The sequence below is a fragment of the Rhagoletis pomonella genome, unplaced genomic scaffold, assembly GCF_013731165.1.
Source record: "Rhagoletis pomonella isolate Grant_MI unplaced genomic scaffold, Rhpom_1.0 Rhpom_scaffold_00013, whole genome shotgun sequence".
NCBI lineage: Eukaryota > Metazoa > Arthropoda > Insecta > Diptera > Tephritidae > Rhagoletis > Rhagoletis pomonella.
The window spans coordinates 22,134,935-22,143,538 of NW_023458567.1; positions in this window are offsets into that span (position 1 = coordinate 22,134,935).

An 8,604-nucleotide genomic window follows, 5' to 3' on the forward strand; every position below is an offset into this window, starting at 1 on the left:
AAAAAAATTGACTTTTTTCGGTTGGAAATGCATTAAGAGTAAATAAACCAAAAGTATTTGTTCAACTACAGCAACAGAAACACAAATATAATGCCGACGAAATAACATCCATAGAGATGCAATGGCAACGGTTAACGTTACATACCTGGAGTAATTTAGACTCAACTGTAAAATTTTGGGCCGAAGTTTGCTGACCTTTCCAACCTAGTTTTTAGTTTTCTTGTTTTGCCTATAAGTAATGCAGAAGTAGAGCGAATATTTAGTTCAATGAATATAATAAAAACTAAGCAAAGAAATCCAATGTGCGTTAAAACGTTAAACGCTATTTTATATATAAGATACGGTTTAAAACGTGAAGAAAAATGCTGCCATAATTTTACTGTAGATGAAGATCTCTTAAAATTAATGAATTCAGGTGATATATACAATAGTGATTCATTTGATGATGAGGAATATACACTCGATATAAATTAATGGTGTTAACTAGTCTTTCGTTTCTTGCGATTTATTTAAATAAAGCATGTGAATTTTCACTAAAACATTTTAGCCGATTTTTGCCAGAGTCTATGTGAAATTTCACTAAAACATTTTAGCCGTTTTTAGCCGCTTTTTTTTTGCCAATCTAGCCGGTCGGCCCAAAAAGTTCTGGCAACACTGATAAGCAAACGTCAAATATTAATAAATATGAGCGTAAAACATATTTCTTTGTGGCAAAGGAGACGATTGTGGTTAAGCAACGGGATTTATTAAATCTTAACAGGTAAATCTCTCAGTGGAGACATACATATGTAGTATAACACCGTCAACAGAGAAAATTTTCAAAAATAAACCGGATTTTTTAGCAACTTCAAACTTCCAGTTTGTTGTACTAAAATGTGTGGGGCTATAAAACGGCAACTCTAAGGGCCGGTTACTCAATGTCTGGTTAACACTAATCTGCGGTTAAACATCATTATCGACGTCTTCGACTCCATGCATACAACAGGGAGTCGGTAACGTCGATAACTATGTTTAACCGGAGATTAGTGTTACCAGACATTGAGTAACCGGCCCTAAAAGTTTCTGAATACTCTGATTAAAAAAAAACAATTTTGATAACGTATGTACATATGTGTATGTCCTTTGGACTTGGACTGACCAAATATTAATGTTTTTCTTATTGATTTCTTAATACTTTAATAATTTACTAATAAATAACCCATGCCTCAATTTGAAAAACGAAGAAATTATTGCATATTTCGGCTTCTTTTTGGTTGTTTTTGGGGTGCCTAATACTTATGGCCAAGGTTGTATATATGTGTGTATGCAAGTATACACATATGTACATACATATATGCTTCTGTAGCTCTGTCTCTAAACACTATGGAGTTCCCTAAATCATAGTATATCCAGCCTAGCGCTAGATAATTTCTATGTGTGTGTAAACACATATTTTTTTACTAAATAATGTAAAATAAAACTTTTATTATGGACACTTTGTATTTAAAGCACGTACAAAAAAATTCATAAAACTTGTATTAGCTATCTAATGACAAAAACAAGATCGATTTAGAAAATATTTTCATTTGTCATGTGGTCGAAATACATGCAAAAGTGTCAAAGCTGTTGCAATGAGTGGGCTTGACTGTTAAAATTGGATGAAAATACTTTATTGGTACACATTCTCTTTAATAAGAAAATAAAGAAAGCAACTGTTAACATTTTTATAAAATAAATCTTGAAAAAATGTTTGAATCGCCCTCTTCCCTATTTATGTAAAAACAAAGTTGGTAGTTAAAATTTTTCAAATATACACATTATATCGATGGTCCTCCGCAATAACGACACAATATTAAGTTTTAATTTTTTGTATTTTGAATTTTGAATTGTGTCGCTATTGCAGAGGACCATCGATATGTACAGATAAATAAAAATTCCATAAAATTAGTAGTTCCACGAGGTGGTTAGTGTAGCTTTTGTACAGTACATAAGTACACATTAAAATTTCCAGTACTTTTCAACCTTGAATGACCTTGCCATACAGTTACATAAAAATACACTTCAAAAAACTATAGTTCTGTAGCTCGTTTCTGTAACTTTTCTCTACCGATTATTTCTCTACTGGTAGAGAATATACGTCATTATCTACTACTGAATTCGCCTTGGTAGAGAATTGTTACAGAAACGAGCTACTGGACAATAAAAAATAAAAACATTGACCATTTGGGGACAAATAACAAAGAAAGCAAATTGCGGCCGTCGAGCCTACGATATTGAGATGACTTAGATTTGTATCCGAGACCGAATAAGCGTCGTCGAAATTTTTTTTTCTGCTCAATAAGATATTAATGGCAACTCAATAAATCAGCCTCATTGCGTAAGTCGTAAATTAGGCTAAATGGTACGACTCGACAACATTGACATTGTCTACTGTCGTGCTGAAATAAGTAAACGACGAAAATCGTCGAAAACTGTGCAGTGCTGCTAAGTTTTTCCGTTTTAATGCGCTAGTCGAGTCGAAATTTTAGGCAATTACATGAAATTTTCTAAACGATTCGACTCTGGAAAAACGACTTACATTCGACACGACTCTCGCAATGAGGCCGAATATTTCAAGCTCAACGCTTTTTGAGATACGAGTATCCAGAATCATAGTAAAAACTGTTTGCACATTAGTGTTAAATCCATTTACTGTAACAAAAGCGTAACGAAATCAAAAGAGGTTGAATATCTAGTATCAGGTCAGAATTCCTGCTAAATTCTTGTAAATCCGCCTGGTAATAGCCTTATCCACATACTTAGGGAATTCACGAGCTGTCCTAAGCGTCAAAACGTCTTAGAGTCGTAATTTTTTTATTGCTAAAGACCAGTATGCAGCTCAAGAAAAGCAAAAACTCCATATAAAATGACGTACAAGAAATGGCAAGGAAATTTTCTTGAGTCAAATTTTCCTTAAGGCAGTACGCAGTTCTTAAGGAATTTGCTACGCTTTCTACTACGGTTTTCTAAAGTTTTTGTGAAAAAAAGAGCACAAGGCAACCCATGTTTGCAACAGAAATATATGTCCGTTCCATTATTTCTTGAGGAAAGAGTGAGGCAACAGACTGTAAAGTGTCAAAAATGTCAAAATTCCTCAAACACACACGAAATAATGGCAAATTTTTTATTGGCCGTTTTCTTGAGGGCTGCATACTGGCCTTAAATAACAATTTACAAGCTTTTAGATGACTCGCAGGCTATTATAAGCCCATAGCCTGCACCACAATCAGTAACATAAAAAAATTGCGAAAATGCGAAGAACAAAAATCTAAACCGAACTGAGTCCGTTTGCTGAAAAAAGAGCTTTTGAATATTCTCTGAAATCATGTTTTCCGGCACTTGAATCTCGCCAAACAATCATGTAATTAAAATCATATTTAACAAGACAACCCAAGTAGCAACAGTCCCAAAATTTTTTTTGGTCAAACTTTCATTCAATTATCCCCCAAAGTAAGCGTTTAAGTAAGAGTTGTGTTAGTGCACTACATACATATGTACATCCTATTCGTAAAGTAGTTAAATCATTTGCGAAACTATTTTTCAAACATTTACTTTTTATAAATTTAGTTGTAAATAAGAAAATATCATTTGCCATATCAAATAGTGTCCTGCGAATTTATTTCCAATATTGGTTTTATATGTATTTATAATTAAAATTGTGTTTACTGTTTTGCTATTACTTTGTGTTATTTATAATTATTTACATATATTATAAAATTATAAAATTTTTGTATGTACGTACTATGCATTCAAGATTTTTTTTACCAAGATTGATATTTACAATTTATTATTAAAAGTTTAGAGGGGTCGAATATCAGCCACTTTTTAAAACGAGTATTGGTTTCCATATTTTTAATGCTGTATGAACGAGCAGAATAAAAAGTAATATTATCGCTCAAGAGTAAAGGCCACGTCAGATAAAACTTTTTCTTCGCGTTGCGTGACATACATACCTACTTATGTATTTGCTTTCACAGCTAAGATGAAATGTACGAAAATGCACAAAACATGTCGCCTATTTTATTTCGCCCCACTTCAACACATCATGCAGAAATATAAAAACTAACAATATTACTGATTTTTTTTTAAACTAAATTTACTAATTGTTTGCTGGAATTTGGTCCAAATCAACAAACTCAAACTAAATTTACTAAATTCACGGCGGTGTAAAAGTATTCTCAACGTGTTCATTGTGACATACATGTTTTCTACGTTTTACGATTTTCCAGCAAAGTTAGAAATGTTACGTAAATCGACAAAGCTTTATCTGACTCGCCGTCAATGGGCTGGAAATTAAGGGAAAATATTTATTATTCATCACTTATTTACATACATACATGCACATTGTCTACATAGTTGTGAATTATGTATTAGCAACATATTTAGGTATTAAAATTTTTGGATGTCAATAAAATTTCTTAATTGCATTTAATTGATATTATTGCAAATTTTTAATACAAATATTGAGCAATAACAATAACAAATTCAAAAACAAATTATGAGTTTACAAACACGCAAATACAAAAACAGAAAAACATCTAAAGTGTCTTGTAACTCTTTTGATATTTAAATGCTATTTTATGTTGGGAACACTTTTACGAAATAAGAAAAACTCAAATCTAAAATTATAAGTTACCCGCTACTTATATATACATTAGGTTGCCCATCGAAAATGTTTTTTTTTTTGGAAACTGCAAGACCCTACCCCCTAATTTTATTCGTTTATATGAGAAATATTATTGCCTATTTTTATAGATTTTTTAAAGGTCATTTAGAGGTCGCCACCTGTTGATTTAGTTCAAAAAAATACGATTTTGTAGATTTAAGAGTTTTTGAATGACTGTTTTTGATTCGATTTTAACGATCGAATATGATCTGAAAAGAGAATATACATATAAGCCTTTAAAATAATCTATTGTTGGACAATAATACAACAATAACAATGTTTAAATAATCTATGTTGTTGTTGTTGTTTAGCAAAGAAGTGGTGTTTTAAGAAATTTTAAGAAAATGGGCATGGCACCGCCCACTTATATGATATATGCGTATCTCAAAAACTACTTGACCGATCTCGACCAAATTTGGTATACACATTGTGTTTAGCCTCCTTAAGACCCGTCTTGAATATTTTTGAAATCGGACGAAACCTACTCCCCCTAAAATATAGTTAGCTTTGAGTTTTTTGAAATTACCGTTACGTTGGTGGAGCCCGTGGTTTTTGTCCAATTTAAATTTAGAACTCAATATGGCTGGCAAATTTGATTGAGATCGGTCAATTAGTTTTAGAGATACACATATATGATATAAGTGGGCGGTGCCACCCCCATTTTCCTAAAATTTCGTGAAAAAAACACTTCTTTGCTAGAGAGCGATTGTATATATCAATTTTGAATAAATATTGATGAATTCCTTAGCCCCACTGCTCAAAAAATCTGAAAGTCCGATACATACACAATATAAATTCAAGGCCGTATTTAAGAAAAGTCGCCTAACTTCGACAATTTTTATGCGATTACAATAAATGGGCTAAAGTTTATTTAAAAATATACTTAATTTTAGATAGTACTATATTTTTAAAATTGTGGAAATTATCGAAGGTCAAAATTACAAAAAATTTAGAGAAGTATGGATTTTTTTAAATTACCCGATAAAAAATTCCAACAAGCCAAGACCGGCAAGAGATTATTATATACCATGTTAAAGGCCTATATATCCTCTTCGCAGATCATATTCGATCTTTGAAATCTAATTAAAAATAGTCATTCAAAAACTCACAAATCTAAAAAATCGTATTTTCTGACCGGAATCGACAGGTCGCGAAAAATGTACAAAAATAGGCACAAATATATTTCTCATGAAAACTAAATAAATTAGGGGTAGGGTCTTAAAATTTCCAAAAAAAAATATTTTTGATGGGACCCCTAATATACAATATAGGAAGGAGTTAAAAAAAAAAACATATATCGATATGAATTAAAAACGTTTTGCAATTTCTGCTTTTATTCAGTCTGTCATTTCACACACATAAAAACTCTTAAAATGTTTTTACAATGCATATGTATTTATAAACACATTCAAAACAAGGTATATCGACAGCTGAATGGAAGATCACCTATCTCGGCTGCCGGTTCAAAAACGCCGTATCTCCGAAATTTTTTCAAGAATGCCCTATTTCAGAAATTGGCTGAAGAGCGGCCTATCTCAGAGTTTAATTGAATAACACCCTATTTCAGAATTTGTTTCAAAAACACCCTATATCAACATGTTTTTAATATAATTTCAGTTGAGATAAAGCGTTTTTGAACAAAATTCCGAGATGCGACGTTCTTCACCCAAATTCTCAAGTAGAGTATTATTGAGCCATTTTCTGAGATAGAGCGTTTTCGAACCGGCTGCCGAGATAGATCGATCTTCCACTCAGCCGTCGATATGCTCCGTTCAGCAAAGTTAAAAACCTTCGAAAACTTTTTATATAAATCCCTTATCAATATACATATTTAAGTAAATGTATACAAAATGTTTGCATACGCATATGGAATTCGCAACAACCTCTTTGTAGTACATAGATATTATAAAAGTGTTAAAGAACAATGATTACAAAGCGAAATACATAATTGTAAATTGTAATGTAATATTTTGTAAACTACATACACCATAAATGATAAATATAAATAAAATGTACTTTTGTGTATTGTAATATTTAAAGTATTTTTTTATTTTGCATTTAATTTTGGTGGATATTACCGACGTCATTTTTGTGAAATACCTTACTTTGTGTCAGAAAATGTTCCTACTCCTTAAATTTCAGGCGATTTTGATCATTTTGGTGGTGCCCTTTTTATTAAATAGTTGCAAATCAATTGCCCAAACTTAACCCAAATTAAAGACTCTAGTTAAACTTAAGCTTCTGGTAAACGATAACGATAACAATAATAATTCTGACAATAGGAATTAAGGGAGTAAATATCCACTCTCATCACTAATTAGAGAATGAGAGTGAATTCCTATCCATGAGAATTATTCTCATCTTTTTCCAGAACCTTAAAGGCAGCAATCACATGGTTTTGCGATGGCGGTAGCTCCTGCAAAGATGACTATGGAACTATAGTAACAAACGTCCAGGATACACTCTAGATATAAAAGGAACACTTCTAAACGCTTTTGAATGCCCGAAGAACCGAACCAATGTATAGGGACAAAGCTGACGAACTGTAAAATATTTCAGTGTTATTCGTATTTTACGTAGTTGTATTATTTGTTACATATTTTAGTTAATTTTTGTAGTTTATTCGTCGAAAGTAAGCAATTGTTTAGTGCAGCCGGCACTTTATCAGCCCTATCACTGAATCCATCGTATTCAAATGTTAATTTTCAGCCATTCGAAATCAGCTGTTATGAAGTAAAAAAAGCTTTTAAGCAAAATTTTAAATTGTTTTATCGTGTTTTAAAACTTCTTAAACTAATATTTTGTTAAAATGGATACGGTAGCTGGTGCGATCGTCTTAATAGAAGAAAATGATCAAAGGAACAACTTGAAAATTCAAAGGAAAACTCTAAGAGATGCGAGTAAGTAAAACAAACCTTTTTATTTCAAAGGATTTCATACCGTCACTAGACACGAATAAAGGCGCGAGCTCAAAAGTTGACCGCGAAACAAGGCGCATAAAAAAAAACTTCAGCGATGAAAGACTCCTAACATAGTTGACGGCGAAGAAAGACGCGTTAAAATATTTGACGGCCAAGAAGGACGCGTAAACTTATTTTCGCGGTCAAGTATGTTTGCGAGTGTAATAGTATGTACATTCCGTTAATAGTTTTTGGCGAATAGTGCTGAAGTGACAGTCCTTCGCCAAGTATAAATCTATGATTACGCGTCTTTCTTCGCCGTCAACTAGGTTAGGCGTCTTTCTTTGCCGAAGTTTTTCTTAAGCGCCTTTTCTCGTAAAATTTTTTTATGCGTCTTTTTTCGCCGTCGAAACCTAGCGCGCCTTTATTAGTGTCTAGTGACGATACGTTTTTTTTTTTTCTTTCAAATGTAGGTTTTTAAAAAAATAAAGACTTAACAAGCTTCTTTCACATACACATGTATGTATGTATGTGCTCGGTGAATTACAGGAGGTTCAAGGAATGACTGTTGTCAACGTTGCTTGCTAGCAAAAGGCAGCTTTTAATACGGCTTTGAAAAAGATTATGATGCACTAATGGCTCAATCAACGTTTTCCGGTATTTTAAAATCCACACTAGCAGTCCTGCAAGCACGTGGGTAAACCTGAATATTACAGACGAAGGAAAACAAAAATCCAGAAGTGATTTTTATACCAAGTATAGGCTTCCGGGTGTTATTTTGTGTGTGGATGGAACGCATATAAAAATCGTTTCACCGAAGAAGGACAAATTTCTTTTTTATAATCGGAAAGGATTCTTCAGCATCAATGCCATGATTGTAGGTATATGCTTGCAGAAGCCAAAACTCAAAATTTGTATACATATTTATTTCATTTTTAAAGATTTGTTACAATGAAATGCGAATCAGGTACGTCAATGCACAATACCCAGGATGTAATCACGATTCTCACATATAGAATG